The following is a 9,836-nucleotide window of genomic DNA, read 5'->3' on the forward strand; positions in this document are numbered from 1 at the left end:
GAGAGAGTCTGAGGCAGGACAAGAAAGAGATGAGTTTTCTTAGGGTTAAGGATTATTTGATTGTTTCTGAGTCATTTTTCAACAGAGATAAAGGAATTCTGTGTTAGTGTGTGTAGTTCAGAGATAGTATTGGAGATAGATAAGAGAACAAAGTCATCTGCATATTGTATTACAGATGAGAGACTGCAGGATGATTGTAGGTTGTTGGTAAAAAATGTTGAAAAGGAGCGGTCCAAGTATGGAGCCTTGGGGTACTCCTGTTTGAACAGCAAGGAAGGGTGAGAAAGCCTGCTGCCATCTAGCAGCTTGTTTTCTGCCAGTAAGGCAGGATTGAAACCAGCCAAGAGTAGAAGGAGAGAGGTTTATGTCTGAGAGTTTATTAAGAAGGATGGGATGAGACACAGTGTCAAAGGCTTTATAGAGATCATGGAATAAACAGGAGACAAGGATGTTGTTGTCCCTTGCTTCTGAAACCTTTTGAGTAAAGGATAGTAAGGCAGTCGAGGTACTGTGTTTAGGGCAGAAACCATGTTGTAAGGGAGTGATAAGATTTTCGTGAATGAGATAGGACAGCAGTTGAGTATGCATACATTTTTCAAGGATCTTAGAGAGCGGTGAGAGAATAGTCATTGGTCTAGAGTTAGAGGGTTCAACAGAGTTGCCACCTTTGTGCAGAGAAGTGGTATAGAAGGATTTCCATATTTCCAGTATAGTAGATTCCTGAATGGAGTGGTTGATTAAGACAGATACAGGATATGCAGTAAAGTCATCAGCAAATTTCAGAAATTGAGGGGGGAGTTTATCAGTGGAGTACAGCATGGTTTTAGTTTAAGAAGCAGGGATTTGCCTCAGAAATTTATAATAAGGTGCATAGATAGTGGAAGGGAAGTAATTTTGGATGTTGTGCTTTGAATAGGTTTGTAGTGGAAGGAAGGAAGGAAGGAAGGAAGGAAGGAAGGAAGGAAGGAAGGAAGGAAGGAAGAATATGCCACACTCTGTGATGTCTGCACTTATGCATACACGCAGTTATTAGCCTGCAGTATGCCACTGGGCAATATTGTACTATTCATAATGTGATAAGTCACACAGACCTTGGAGTATCTTTGCTGTATAACACAAGTGTACACCGTATGTGCTGGAATTATTCATTAATAGGAACATATTTCCCTTTATGCTTCTGATAGATTATTAGTGATAGGACATAGTTCCCATATCATCTTATCTTGTAGTTCCTTCATCCAAAACACTGGGCAGACACAGTGGTGTGCTGTTTCAATAGTAACTATGTCACTGCCTAACAAGAAATAAGCGTATCCATATGAGTCAGGAAGAAACGCAACTGTGAAATTCAGGGATCTGCATCATTTCTGGATTACCTCTAAATCTTGCATTACCTTTCCACATACAAGTTTAGTGTACTTTTTTGGAGATTTATGACACCTGACATCATATGTCACATCGTAAGGTGTATCATTGGCTGTATGTCATGCACTGAATTGAGAAGCTAGCCTAGTTCATGTTTCGTTATAATTATTTTTATTATTATTATCATTTTTATGTAGAGTTAGTATTGTACTTTGTGCTGTTCTATGTGTCTATGTGTTTATTTTTTCTTTTCTGAGAATTTCTCTGTTTGATATTTTTTCCCTGCTAAATGACATTTCAAAATGGCAGTTTGCTCGATTTTAAAATCTGTGAGGGAATACAGCTCTGCAACTGAATGTGAGGACAAGGTGGCTTGCAATAGCTTTCTTCCTTGTGTCATAAAAATTTGACGAACAGATGCTTAACATTCTAGTGGTTAATTTTCCTTGTCTGTTTTATAATGTTCAGTAAGTGTTATATGAAAATCAAAAAATAGAATAGAATGTTTGAAGAGAAGGAGACAAGTACAGATATCATTTGAGGCTATCTGCACTATATACATGTTTACAGTTAAGGCGGTTTACAATTGAAATGAGGATCACATTCTCTAAATCCATAGAGTATGAGTAAGCTTTGGCTCTGCACTCATAACATTTACAGACTTGTATAGCATAGCATAGTTTATATTATTAACGTTTATTAAATCCATACAGGCAGAATTTAGAGACATACATACTTTATTTCTGGCTTTGAAAATACAGCGGTTTTCTCAGCTGGGATGCACATGTATATATATATATATATATATATATATATATATATATATATATATATATATATATATATATATATATATATATATCCTTGTGCCTTTGGCACCCATGTGGTGTACCTTCTACTAATTTTTAACTTAAGTGACAGAAACCAACATGAATGATAGTGGGCCCTTAGTTATAGATACCTTGAACTAGATCACCGAAGCCCCATTTCAGTCAGGTCCATAATGACAGATCAGCAGCAGTTTGCCCAATTAACAATAACTTGAAACACTTTCACTGAATGGCAATTTGAGTGAGCACCTGAGCAAACTGTGTTCCTGCAAAGGGTAAACCCTTCCATACCCACCATGTGGGACAAGACCCCACACCCCCATGACTTATACATGCCAACTCCACGATCACATGACATTGGGAGAAGTGCATATACCACTTTTGCTGAAACTGGCTTTCAGTGAAATGGTTTTGTTCATAGGTTCATAGGTTCATAGTTGTTTACTAGGCTAACAACCACAAGGGCCATTTTAAGTCTAGCTATGCATCCCAAATCTCTGACAAGTTCTGATACCCTTGATAAGTGTAAGCATCGGCCTGGGAGATAAACCATTTACAGTTTACCTGTGTCCATTGGAGACATAGGTTCCCATCCAATTGTCCAAGCTGCATTTGAATTGGGTAAGGGAGAACTCTGCTTCAAATGGATGGGGAGCCTATTCCATAGACGGAGTAGTCTCTGGGATACATACCTTTCTCTTCAGCAGGTCCTATTTATATTACAGGCAAGGTTTAAGTCTTTAGAATGGGTAATTCTGGTGCTGTTTGTTTTGTGGATATGCAGGAGGTCCATCAAAGTGGGGTCTGACAATACCCTGTATGCCAGGCATAGATCTTCCCTCAAAAGTCTGTAGAAGACAGAATACAGGGATAGGGCCTTGAGGTGGTCTGCATAGAACATTTTACTTATACCCTGTATTCTTTTAGTGTGGAATCTCTGTGGATGTTCCAATTGTTGGATATGCCTAGTTAGGTACATACAAAGGGAGCATTGTACTCAATGATAGGTCTTATGAATGCTGAATACAGTGCAACAATGACTTCCTTGGACTTAAATGCCATACCTTTGTTTATAAGTTGAGCAACATAGAATCTTCCTCATAGACACATGATGATCAAAGGCTAGATTACTATCTATGTGTATCCCTAAGTCCCTGACTACTGGGTCAGCTCTAAGGGGTGTGTTGTCAATATGATAGTTACCAGGGATGGATGACTTCCCAAAGGATATTATTATGAATTTCTTGGCATTTAGTTTTAGTCCATGCCTCTGACACCAATTGTTTGTCTGTGTCAGGCCCTCCTGTAGAACATTTGTGTTGGTGTGAGATTCAATGACAGGTCCTAATTTGCAATCATCTGCAAATTTAGTCAGCCAGAGACCACTGACATTTGCTTTGACTTCTGAGAAGTAAATGCCAAAAAGGAGTGGTCCAAGGATTCATCCCTGAAAGACTCCACTTGTGACTGGCCTCTTTGTAGAGGTGGACTCCCCAATTCTAACTTCCTGGGCCCTGTCTGTGAGCCAGTTGGCTATCCACCGGGTGACATATGGGTTTGTACCTAACCTCTTGAGTTTGTCAACAATGCCTGATTGGGGTTTGTGTCAAATGCCTTGGCCAGGTCAAGGTAGGCAGTGTGAACAATTTTGCCCTCATCCATTGCTTTAGTGACCTTCTTGAAGAAGTCCACCAGGTTGAGTAGGCATGCTCTGCCCTTGACGAATCCAAACTGGGTTGAGTCCAGTGTCTGGAAGTTTACTATATCTCTAATGATCATCTCCATGATAATTCTTTCCATGGCTTTACATATAAGACTAGTGAGACTTATGGGTATGTAGTGTCCAGGGTCTGCAGATGGCCCACCATTGTGCACAGGGATGACTGTTGCCTTTCTCCATTCATGAGGCATAAAGGCTGTCTGGAGGCTACAGTTAAATAGTAATTCCAGAGGCCCTGACAGGTCATGTTTCATGATATTTAGAAGGCATCCTAGGATATTGCCTGGGCCCATTGATACAGTGTTCTTGGTCTTAGAGATAGCATTAAGGACCTTTCCCTAGTGATAGTAAGGGGAGTTATATTTGATGGTATTTCCTGAGGGGGGAGAGAGGAGTAAAGTTGGAGCTGAATCTATCAGCCTGGAGGTTTGCTATATCTTCTGGCTCAGTATAGGTGGCTCCATTTACAATGAGCTCTGCACACAACTGTGTATTGCCTTTGAAGTTGTGGACATAGCTAAAGAATGTTTTGTGGTTGCCCTTGGCCTGGGAGGCCAAACTTACCTCAGATTTGGCTTTGGTAGACTTTGTCTTCTGAGTTGTTTGTTTAGTTTGATGAGACTGCTTTTATCCATTTGGGTGCTGCACCTCTTAATTTTTGCCATGATTTTCTTCCTCCTGTTATACAGATGATTGATTTTGTGAATCCACCAGGGTGGCTTGTTTTTTGAGTTAGTTCTGTACTTCTTCCTGGTGGGTACAGCTGCCTCTATGCAGCTATTAACATGCTAGTACGAGGTTTCTGTGAACAGTTCTGCATAGGCAGAAGTGCTCTCAGAGTTTATGGGGGCTTGAAATTTTGCCAGGTTCTCACTTAATAGCAGGAGGTTAGCTTTAGAATAGTTCCTGAATATTCCAGGTTTAGCTGGGTGTCCAGGTTTTATTTTTACTTCAAAGGAGACCATTTTGTGGTCTGACCGTACCAAGAAAGGCATTGCAGTAGGGGGCGTGCAGCAGTCTCCCATATTAGTGAGGACCAGATCCAGTATGGTTGCACCCCTGGATGGTGTATTGACTATCTGGTCCAGGGAGTTTGTGTTTACAAAATCCAGGAATCTCTGTGCATGTATGTTTGGTGTTGCATATGATTCCCAGTTAATAGCGGGGTAATTAAAGTCACCCATTATTGTCAATCAGACAAGCTGTCAAGCAATTTATAATTTATTCCTGGTTTTGTTGCACAATAGAGGGACTTGCATATTACATTTATTTTTAAACAAAAAACATCTTTATTAAATTATTACTTATGACATATGCAGTCACAGTCATATAAATGAAAACAAACCATATTGATATATTTTCAGTTGCAAACATTATATATCACTTATAATCAATCCAGTCATTGTCAGTCAAACATAACAAAGCTCATTCAAATCCTACCTTCCCTTAAACCTCACTCCTCTTCCAAAATACCCCTCTGCATGCATCGCTCCCACAATTCTGATTTCTCTCTATGTATTTTGCTCCTACCCTTTTCAAAAGATCCCACTTCCAGCTGTTTTATCTCTGTTACTATATTCACTGTTTCAGTATAGCTAGTTTAGAGACTTACATAGTACCTTCATTGTTTTCAGGGTGCAGTACTGTTAGGAAAAGGAGTGGTGACCTAAGAATGCACCCTGATCTGGATGATAGAGGAATGGAATTACAGATATATTGTTTTTTATTTAAGGACTGCTTTGGGGTCTGTCTCTAAGGTGTTTAGGGTAGCATCTTTGTGGCCTTACTGGCCTTGGAAGAGTGATCTGGTAGGCCTTTCAAGTGTGTTTTGCACTGGAGATTCTGCAGCACAAACATCTTTAGTGCTCAGTTGTACGGAAAGAATTACTTCACCCCTCTGTATCTGCTATGAGGCCTGGTCAGTCATCCTACTACAGGTGCAATACCAATTAGTCATCTTCACATGGAGATGCTAATGGATATTCATTCTTCTTCAGATGAAGGACCTGGTCAGACATCTGCTGGGGGATAGGCAATCATCACTTCCAAGGTGGCTTCTTGATTTTCAGGTGGTTCATAAAACTAATTTTTTTAACAAACTATTCTACAACACCAAGACCTCTTATTAGTATGTTGAAACTTTGAAATGTGCATTTGTGTATACTCATTTGGTTTCACTAAGAACCATCCAGAGCACAAAAGTCTTTCTCGAGAACAAAATTGCTGTTGAGATACTGCTCGTTAGATGGCAGATACTGTGGCAGGAAAAAAAATCTTGCACTACAGGGGTTTGCCATTAAAGTTCATATCTTTCACAGTCTTCCAGAACATTAGGATAAATGTTTCAAACAGCCCATTCAAAGCTGTCTGATACTGAGGCAAACATTCCCCGTTTTGCTTCCTAATTGTTTGAGGCAGTTTAGCACAGATGATTCAGGTTAATAGCTCTTAGCTAGCTTGATCCTATAGACCTGGATTTCATTTGTATAGCATCATGTGACTCTAAACAAGCCATTTAACCAGACATTGTGTCTGAATCACTCCTGAAAAGAAGTTGTTGTGCCTTGAACAAAGTCATAGATTTGAATCCAGGTATGTGTATTTTGTTTATCCTGATATCACCTATCCTGGTGCTTGCGAATTTATTTTTCAGCCACTTTTGTCATGACTACTCTGTTAGCATGCGTTGCTAATATTCTGTTCTGCTTGCTCTCTCTCTCTCTCTCTATATATATATATATATATATGTGTGTGTTTGTGTGTGTGTGTGTGTGTGTGTGTGTGTGTGTGTGTGTGTGTGTGTGTGTATTATTAAACAAAGTCAGGGGTCTGAACACAAGTATGTGCATTTTGTTTATCCAACTATTAAATGTACCGTTCCCTAAATATGTGTTATTTCAACCACCTTTATTCCCACTGCTTCTGTAGCATGCCCTGCAACCACAATGGTCTGGAACATACCAGTGACATATGTAGGGATTCAATCTCGTACCTGGATATTTCTCTTTTAGTTACATTTCCCTGAATGTAAGTTGTCCTATCATGAGCGTGAAAATTATGTGCTGCACAATGGCATTGTGTAACAAAATTTATTTACCTGGATTCTTCTGCAAGTGTTGAGATGGCTAGTTGAGAGATATATGGTCTTCATGGCTATACTGACCTATTTCAATGATCCATGTATTTATGCACCAATGTCTAATGTGTTGTAGGGGGCTTGCAACATGACTGATTCACTGGCTACCCTTGCTAGGGCAGATGTTTGACATATAATGTGTGAGTTGTGGGTTTGTTTCCCTTGTAGCTTCTTACCTGCTCTCTTTTTATTCCAATATGCCAGCACATGTAATATATATAATATATGTTTTTATGATGCTTTGCAATGCCTCACCTTTACATTTTAGCTTGGATTTAGTGGCATGTGAAATTAATTGATGCACTGATCCACTTCAGGACAAACATCTTTTCATTTTAATTGCCTTCACAGTATAACATGGGTGCACAGCTATCATTCCCCATTGTTCTAAGGTATGGTACATATAATTGTAGCACATTACTACAATACTTTTACATCCCACACCTTGTGTATATACTTCAAAGTGTCATGAAATAGCCATATTGACTTAAAAATTGACTTATGTCATACCTACCCATGTCGTTTTGTGTCATGCAACTCACTTTGCACCTTAATGTGCACCCTCTCCATGACTTCTGTTAGTGAGCTCCACTCTTCCCTAATGTCTGTGTTGCTTGCCTTTCCATTGTTTATATATTTCTCTGTATTTATTTGCTGATGTTGAGACTGTGATCGCTAAACACACTCAATTGCTTCAGCTACTATGGTTTTTCACACAGACACACTTGTTTACCACCTATATGTAGATGTGGTCGCAATGTGTCTTACCGTGATGTGGCTATGAGCCTGTATTATGGCCACGAGGTGGCTCCTTGCTATGCAAACTAGCTTAGCCACATGCATATGTGATTAGCAATGCCGCTTATCGTGATATGATCGAGTTTCCAAAAACTTGAACTTCAAAGAAATAACAAAAATCTACCTTTGTTCTATGTTTTTGTACCCGGGAAGCCCACCTGCACTGCCCATACCTCCTGCATATTATATATACCAGCTCTGAAATCTTACTACAGTGGGAAATAAGGTAAATTCCCCAATCTGCACTGTACTGCGATCTCCATTCAAAAGCTTTGAGTTTTCAGAAACTCAGTCATATCTTCTTGACAATATGAATTTCGTGTATTTTGAGTTTCTGAAAACTCGAGCTTCTGATAAGGGCCAATATATATATATATATATATATATATATATATATATATATATATATATATATGGGTCTAGGACATTTCACTGAATGCACATTTCACTGAAACTCAAATGACTGAACACAAATCACTGAAAGCACAATTCACTGAAAACTCAATTCACTGAAACACATTTCACTGAAAGTTATATATGGCCTTTTCCTCACTGTAGTGCGACCCTGGAGTTAGTATATATATTAATGGGGGTGGGGGCGTAGCACCCCACATATTGTCAGTATATATTATGTTCGGAAAAGAGTAATATATCGGAATTGCAAGTATCCATGTTTATACTTCAAAATATGTTTGGGGCTATGCCCCCCACCCCCCAATGTGGGGCAATATATAACTTTCAGTGAAATGTGCTTCAGTGAATTGAGTTTTCAGTGAATTGACCTTTCAGTGAAAAATGCACACTAATTTGACTTTTAGTGAAATGTGCATTCAGTGAAATGTCCTAGACCCATATACATATATATATATATATATATATATATATATATATATATATATATATATATATATAGACAGATAGATTATAAACTGCTGATTACCATGTTCATTGAAAATAAAGGTAATGATTTGAAATGTCAAGACCTGCTAGGGCGAATCCCAAAATAAAGAGCTTGAATGGCTGAAAGATCGGCCTTACATATATTAAGTCCGAGATTCAATTTCTCAGAATATTTCCTTTTCTCTGAGGTATAGTGATCTTGGAGTTGATATATATAAGTTCAGGTGGTGTGGAGGGCTTACTGCCCCCCCCCATAAGTGGTGCAGGGGGTCCCCTGCAAAAAGAAGTTTAAAGGAGAAGAGAGATTTTTGAAATTCGCTCTCCTATTTTCAATCTTTTTTTTTTTTGTTTCAATAACAGTACAAAGCTGGGTTGTACTACAGAAAGCCTACAAGTATAAGATTGGTTACAGACCTAGGATGGTATTTCTATTCATTACATGAGTGCATAAAGGCTATCAGCAAATTAGTGCAGGAAAGGTGTGATTCATAAATACCAGTTACGTTGACCATGAATAGGCAAAAGCAAATGGACAAACAATAGCTGTAAATGAAAAATTATGTAAAATGGTATATGCTAATGAGACCTTATTCCTCCTACTTGCTATTCATAGTCAGAGTTTCACCCTTTTCCATGCTGTCCATAGATTAGTTATAAAAGGTGGCATCACACCTATTCTACCTGCTTTGCAATCCAGGATGATCCTTTCACTTAGTGCTAGCCTAGCTAGCCTACCACATTATTTGCCCTGTTCTTGCTCTGTGTCAATGTGCATTTCCATCCACAAACAGCATTAATGTCCATAACAACTTGATTCCAGGCCTTTGCCCTCTCAGCTGGTTTAGGCTCCCTTTCCCAACAAAACATTTGCTATATGTCCTAAGGGCTACCATGAAGATATGGTTCTCCTCATGGCTAAATTTATCCTTTCTCTGCCTTGATTCATTACTGCACCTAAAACAATATGCCACAGTCATACACAAAAAAGTCCTGATGTAATCATCAAACAGCACAGCAATGAAAGCATGCCTGCCACAATCACAAAAAAAAAAAATACTTGACAAAAATCACACAACTAGATATACAC

This window comes from Protopterus annectens, chromosome 14.part0 (genome assembly GCF_019279795.1).
Source record: "Protopterus annectens isolate FY-2018-M chromosome 14.part0, PAN1.0, whole genome shotgun sequence".
Taxonomy (NCBI): Eukaryota; Metazoa; Chordata; order Ceratodontiformes; family Protopteridae; genus Protopterus; species Protopterus annectens.